General features: G+C 35.3%; 1 long non-coding RNA gene across 1 annotated transcript; it reads left to right on the top strand.

The window, feature by feature from the left end:
- On the top strand, positions 1-7,143 carry LOC148731334 (uncharacterized). The gene is made up of 4 exons (XR_016000916.1): positions 1-134; positions 998-1,038; positions 1,742-1,846; positions 6,606-7,143. It is a non-coding gene; the product is annotated as an uncharacterized LOC148731334 (long non-coding RNA).

The following is a 7,143-nucleotide window of genomic DNA, read 5'->3' as shown; positions in this document are numbered from 1 at the left end:
CACATTTGGCCCATCGATTCTGATCGTGTCTGGAGTGGATTATACTGATCATGGATATTATTATTGTTGTCTTCCTTCGAACTGCTCCCAAAATGTAGAAGACAAATGCCAGCGATTCATTCTGGGCGTCGGAGGTGAGGCTCTACATGTGTTTTGATCATTTTATTTGCTTAACACTTTAAGCAACTGACTGACAACATCTAGATTCTTCATTCTCTTCTGTAGATATTTCGTTTTCTACTGACGAAGAGGATTTGTCGAAAAATCAAGAAAATCTTTAGTTGGTGATCATTTCCTTAATTCTCATTACCTTGATGTTTGATTCAGGGTGGTCTTGTAAGGGGAAAATTACATTCTATGTGTAGATACTTAAAGTGCACCTAACTCCTAAATTTCTTTTTCGTGTTAAAAAAATCTTTATGCTTTGGTGAGCATCCCTTCCAAAAACATTTTTGGATTTGGTCAAATCCTTAAATTTTTGTGCCCCGGTGAAGTATGGAAAATCGCATTAAAATCACCGCCATTTTGACTCACGACAGCGTTTCAAGGATCAAGAGTCTGGCGACTAATTTGACGTCACTTTGAGAACCCAACAATCTGTACTTCGCGCCATTTTGCACAGTTCACAGGTTATGTTTGGAAGGTTAGATCGATATTGGTCGCAAATAAGCCGCAGAATGAATCTAGTGCTAGAAAGGCTTTCGCAGGTCAACCACTGGCTGAGAATTCCTTGAGCGTCTTCTCGAAGTGACGTCACAAGTCTACTCTGCCCAGATGCCCATTTACGCGGTCGTGGTCCATTCATATCTCGACTTCAACAGGGCATAAAAAAGTTAGGATTTAACCAAATCCAACAATTTTTTCGAGGAAATACTCACCAAAGCAGGAACATTTTTTTTAAGTGAAAAAAAAATTTAGGGGTCAGGTGCACTTTAAGTCACTGTTAGGGATCAGAGGATTATGTCCTGGTTTACATGTACAATTATGTTTTCCTCAGAATTATCACTGTCAGCTGCATTTACATGTAGTAGCAAACAGGTAATGTTGTTTTTATCATTATTATTAGTGTGATCATAGCCATTGCAATTCCCTCAAATGGGATCAGTGCTTTTTGTTGCTTTATTTTTCACTTATTATTCCTTTACAGGGTTTGTAATCCGACAGTGTAATCAGACAGTTGGCTGTAATCAGACAGCTAAAGCAGCTAATCATACTAGGTCCACTCAGCTTAGATATCCACCAATGACAAAATTAATTGCAGTAACCATAGCAACGACCATGTTTGTACTTACAGCTTTACTTTTCAGCTGTGATTGACAAATCAGACTCCTGCTCTGCATGTTTGTCTGATTTTGTTAATCACTGGTACGATTACAGACCCAATTGGAATCTACTTGGTCATGTTACCATTATTTATTATTTACCATTATTATCATTGTCATCATCTTGAGCATTATCAATATCACTATAATTATCAGTATCTATATTTATTTAATACTTTTTTGGTTATTTTAACATGAGCATTACGATTCTTGAAATCCCAGTTGCTTTCATTTGATTCAAAATATAATTGAATGATGGCATTTCTTACAACAACATAATATGTGATTGCAAGTTATACTAGAGGTATCACAATCCTAAAGAGTCACTCAGCCTCCTGTAGGTTTTGTTCAACAAATGGTTTGACCCGTCAATGTTATCATGTTGTTTTATTGTTTGCTTTTTTGTTTTGTTTTAACAGATCCATTGGGCCCTTTGTGGCCTTTTATTGGTATCGTTGTTGAAGCCCTTGTTCTTTTGTTAATCATCTTCATTGCTGAAAAGAGAAAGAAGGTCAAAGAAAAAGGTTTGAAACAGTAATGAACATGATTCAATAGGTCCTCTTTATGCATTTCATTTCCATTTTTTATACAGAATATACAAGTCATGTAGTTGTATTAGAAAACGTAGTTAGTTTCTATTTAATCTAATTGATCAGTTCATGAGCAAGCAATAAATTACATGTAAAAGAAAAAGTAAAACGTCAACTGGTACATGTAAACTGTAGAAAGAAAGAAAACTGAAGAGAGTAAAATATCAACTAGTACATGTAAACAGTAGAAAGAAAGAAAACTGAAGAAAGTAAAATATCAACTAGTACATGTAAACTCTAGGTAAACTGAATACTAAATTGTTCGGTGAAAAATTTTCCTTCCGGTGAAAGGCTCAGTTAGTACTCTTTTGGTTTTTTTAGTTCATGATTGTTACAATGCCGTACTGAAAAAAGGTCTTTAATCAGAACATTCTAGAAGAGGACATTCGAATAAGGTTGAGATAGATAGATAGACAGAAAGTTTATTTGTAAAAAGAGAAAGAAAAACCATAGATCTTCCTCTCGATTGCTAATTACCCGGCTCATCGCTTACATAAAATGCTTCAATCATCAGGGCCGTCGTGTTATAGTCTTAGGCGCAAAAGGCGTTTTGCGATTTCCAAATGAAATACCAAGCGTTTCAAAAGTAGTTTTTTAGTAAGATCGTGTATTAACAACGAACTTTAGTGCTTGGTGAGTTTTGTAAATGAGATCGATGACGTATATAATTTAACAGTTCAAGCTTTCATTATATTTATAGGAATTTTAACAATTATTCCACGAGCTTGCGTTGGATATGAGATGATGGATAGCCAACGAGGCGCGTTGCGCCGAGTTGGCTATAATCATCTGATATCCAACAAGCGCGAGTGGAATAATTGTTTTATTAAAAAGGTTAAATTAAATTAAATTTTAGTCAATTTTTAGCTCCCTTTTAATTTTAATCTGACACGTACGCTTGCCATATTTGTAGATTATGGTATATTGGCTGATATACCATAATGGCTAAGCCAATAAAAAGTCTTGAATTGCATTATCCAATGATCCAGTTTTGAACAATATTATTTATATAAGACTTTATTACTATCATTATTTTATACTCACTATTACAAGATATTATTTTACATATTACTGTACTATACTAGTAGTACCTATCGCTAGGTGCCAACGAGGAAGACACAATCTTAACATTTAGATCGAAATTTAAATACCATTTTGTAGGAGATGTTAATAACTTTCGAATCCTTAAGCTTATTGTTAGCGCTCAGATTTTTTAAATTTGTATAATCTTAAAAGAACTGTGTTTAATTTTTAGAAATTTACAGCAACCAGTCGACAGCAGTTTCTTCTCAAGTACTTTTGTTATTGATTGTTCTTCTTAAGTCGTTTGTAAAAACAAACCCGAAGGCATTTCTTAAAAGCACGAGCGCGGGCTTATATCTGGAATTTTCTATTTTCATCATGACATCATTTACGGCTGCAGCTACCAGTATCTTTTTAACCTTTTCCCATTAGGTTTTTCGGACTTAATAATTTCTCTGGGAAAATAAAGTAACTTACTTGGCAATACAAAGGTTTTTAGTAGTTGTATTGAACTTTATTATATATATATATATATAATAAAGTTCAATACATATATATATATATATATATCTAATATTATTAAAAACTAGATCATTGGATAATGCAATTCAAGACTTTTTATTGGCTTAGCCATTATGGTATATCAGCCAATATACCATAATCTACAAATATGGTAAGCGTATGTGTCAACTTAAAATTAAAAGAGAGCTAAAAATTTAATAAAATTTAATAATTTAATTTAACGTTTTTAAGAAAACAATTATTCCACTCGCACTTGTTGGATATGAGATGACTATAGTCAACGAGGCGCTAGGCGCCTCGTTGACTATCGTCGCCATCTCATATCCAACGCGCGCTCGTGGAATAATTGTTAAATATACATGAAAACATTTCTCAGTTCTAATTGGTTAAGATGAATGCTGTTTTCAGTTAATTAAGTGCAGAAAAGAGTTAATTCAGTGCAGAAGAGAGTTAATTCAGTGCAAAGAAGGAAACAAATCAGACATGCTGATTGGTCAGAATGACTGATCAATGTCAATGTCAAGGTCAATGTGAAGGCCAATGTCACTTGCAGGGTTTGAATAAATTATTTTTGCACGTGATGTGCGCGCTCTTCTTCTGCGTAGTTATGAGAAGCTACCTCGTAGTTCTCATGCATATTATTAATAGATAATCACATGTTTTTCTCCAGCAATTTGGAATAAATAAGCACTTGTCAATTTTTTCAAAGACCACAAATTGTACTTGCCCTACGGGCTCATGGAATTTTGTTAGTCTTTGAAAAAATTTACTCATGCTAATTTATTCCAAATTGTACTCGAAATCATGTGATACCTATACAAAACATGAACATGTTGAGCAAACTATTGCACTGTTAACTGTTTAATGGCAATTGTGAATTGCTGCATTAAGACATGGTTTACATACTTAACTGCATCGTAGATAACAAAACAAGAACATGTTGAGCGAAATGTAGCATTGTTAACTGTTTAATGGCAATTGTCTCTATGTGAATTGCTGCATCAGGGCGTGGTTTACATAGTCAACTGCATCGTGTATATCAAAACAAAAACATGTTGAACAAAATGTTCCATTGTTACCTGTTCAATGACCATTGTCTCTATTTGGATTACTGTAGGAAGACATGGTTTACATAGTCAATTGCATCATATCAAAGCTTTTGCGTAATGAAACAGGACAAAAAAAAACATAACAAAACGAAAACGTGTTCAGCGAACTATTGCAGCCTCAATTGTTCAATGGCAATTGGCTATATATTAATTGCTGCATTAAGACATTGTTTACTCAGATAATGGTTGTTTGTAAAGGAAACAATATCTGTGATGGTTTCAGTTTGGACATTGTATGTTAATTTCCAATGTTACTCAAAATAACCACTGACTGAAGAAGTAACTAAAACAGCCTCTACTTATGTGAAACAAAAAAGCGTAGGACAACATTCGATTCTGCAACTTGTTGCCAAAACTTCGCCCTTCCGAATTGCAGCGCGCGGTAAGGACGTCCTGTACTTGTTTCGCTATCGAGATGTGATAATTATATCAAATGAAAACAAGCTAGATAATTTTTGCCGAAGAAAATTAGTAAAACGGCGCCTGAGAAATCACGTCTTACAAGGAGGCGTAACTTGCGCATATCTGTTTAACACCATGATATACTGCATTCCAAAACGATCACCAGGTCGTATCCTAAAAGTAGAAAAATTATTACGATAAAATATAGAAAAATACTGAAATATAAGAGTCTCTAATCTATTCCAAAATATGTGTCTAGTGACTCTGTCACATTTACAAATCGCGAAATGATTGGAATAAGGGCCTCTAGTTTATTCCAAAATATGTCTAATAACTCTGTCACATTTACAAATCGCAAAATGATTGGCTGACGAAAATTCTATTGTAATCTTATGTTGCGCAAAATCGAGATTTTTTCTCCCTGCAGCTCATGCACACACGGCTCTAGAATGCTGCCGCCTCTTGGCCACAGCTGCTCGTTGGCAATTATATTATATTTTACACTGTATATATGGTGCACGATCCTTGCAGTAGGTAGCGCTATTTAAGCAATAGCGAAAATCAGACCTGCAAAAAAAAATCAGGCCTGTACGGGATTCGAACCGCTGACCTCTGCGATACTAGTGCAGCGCTCTACCAATTGAGCTAACAAGCCAATTGGGAGCAGGCCGTTAAGTTGATTCGTAATAAACCCGTGAAAGTGATAAATCAGATACAATGAAATATATGAAGTTCATATATTTTGAACTGCGGTATTAGATACATATGGTGCACGATCCTCGCAGTAGATAGCGCTATTTAAGCAATAGCGAAAATCAGACCTGAAAAAAATCAGGCCTGTACGGGATTCGAACCACTGACCTCTGCGATACTAGTGCAGCGCTCTACCAATTGAGCTAACAAGCCAATTGGGAGCAGGCCGTTAAGTTGATTCGTAATAAACCTGTGAAAACTTGTTGGGAGCCAATTGGGAGCAGGCCGTTAAGTTGATTTGTAATAAACCTGTGAAAGCTTGTTAGCTCAATTGGTAGAGCGCTGCACTAGTATCGCAGAGGTCAGTGGTTCGAATCCCGAACAGGCCTGATATTTTTTCAGGTCTGATTTTTGCTATTGCTTAAATAGCGCTATCTACTACGAGGATCGTGCACCGTATGTGTCTAATACCGCAGTTCAAAATATATGAACTTGATATATTTCATTGTATCTGATTTTACACTGCATTGTAAATACACAATTCAGCTTAGTGGCTGCAAGTTTTTTTTTTTTTACGCATAAACTATCTATCTATCTAGGTATCAATTGATCAAACACCAAATTGTATATAGGGAGAATTGAATTTTAGATAACAACAAAAAGTACAATTACCATGATTTTTGTATGTACAGTTAAATTCTCTCAATACTTTAAGCAACATAAAGCTGAAATTCTGTGCTAGATATTGTTTTGATAGAGTTATGTACAGAGGGCTTTTGACATAAGATGGCCCATGTTTTTGAAAGAGACTTGTAAATTTTAAGTAAATGACATCATTGCATTTATTGCCTTCTCCGCTGTTCACCCCATTGTGTGGATCGTACATTATGATGACACAGGTATTAATTTCTCAGTCTTACATACAAACGTTTTGTGTTTCCTAGGGTTGACGGTCGAATGGATTTTAGTTATAGTTTCACAGACTATGGAATTGGCACAAGAGGGCAGGTGCGCTCGCGTAAAGTGGGAGAGCCCCTGTTGCTTAGAATGGTTACTCGCACTGTACGTGTGTGGCAAATCCCAGTCATTTTTGTTGCTTTTATTATAGGGCTTAAAGATAGCACAGAAACTGCAATTTTATTTGAAAATACTGTTTTTGTGAAAGCTGTTATGCTAGTGCTGTCGAAAGTTTATTCTTTTTCATCACTGGTATCAGAACAAGTCGTAAGAGACATATTTAGAAGTTTCGTCTATTGATTTTTCCATTTTCATTTATAACATAGCTAAAGCAAAGCGCGCGCTCTGATGGCTTAATTCATCATCTACTATTTGCCTGTGGGTGTATGCTGCTGACGTGAGCAAATGCTAAGACTATTTTTGCGCGCGCGCCTGTTTTTTCTGATCACGTAAGATTTGTTAAATAAAAGGGAACTCTTCTTACAATGTTGCAATGTTATGTTAATAAAACAATGGTAAACACCA

The sequence above is a fragment of the Stylophora pistillata genome, chromosome 5 (genome assembly GCF_964205215.1).
Source record: "Stylophora pistillata chromosome 5, jaStyPist1.2, whole genome shotgun sequence".
NCBI classification, from domain to species: domain Eukaryota; kingdom Metazoa; phylum Cnidaria; class Anthozoa; order Scleractinia; family Pocilloporidae; genus Stylophora; species Stylophora pistillata.
This window is presented reverse-complemented; position numbering and strand designations above follow the sequence as displayed.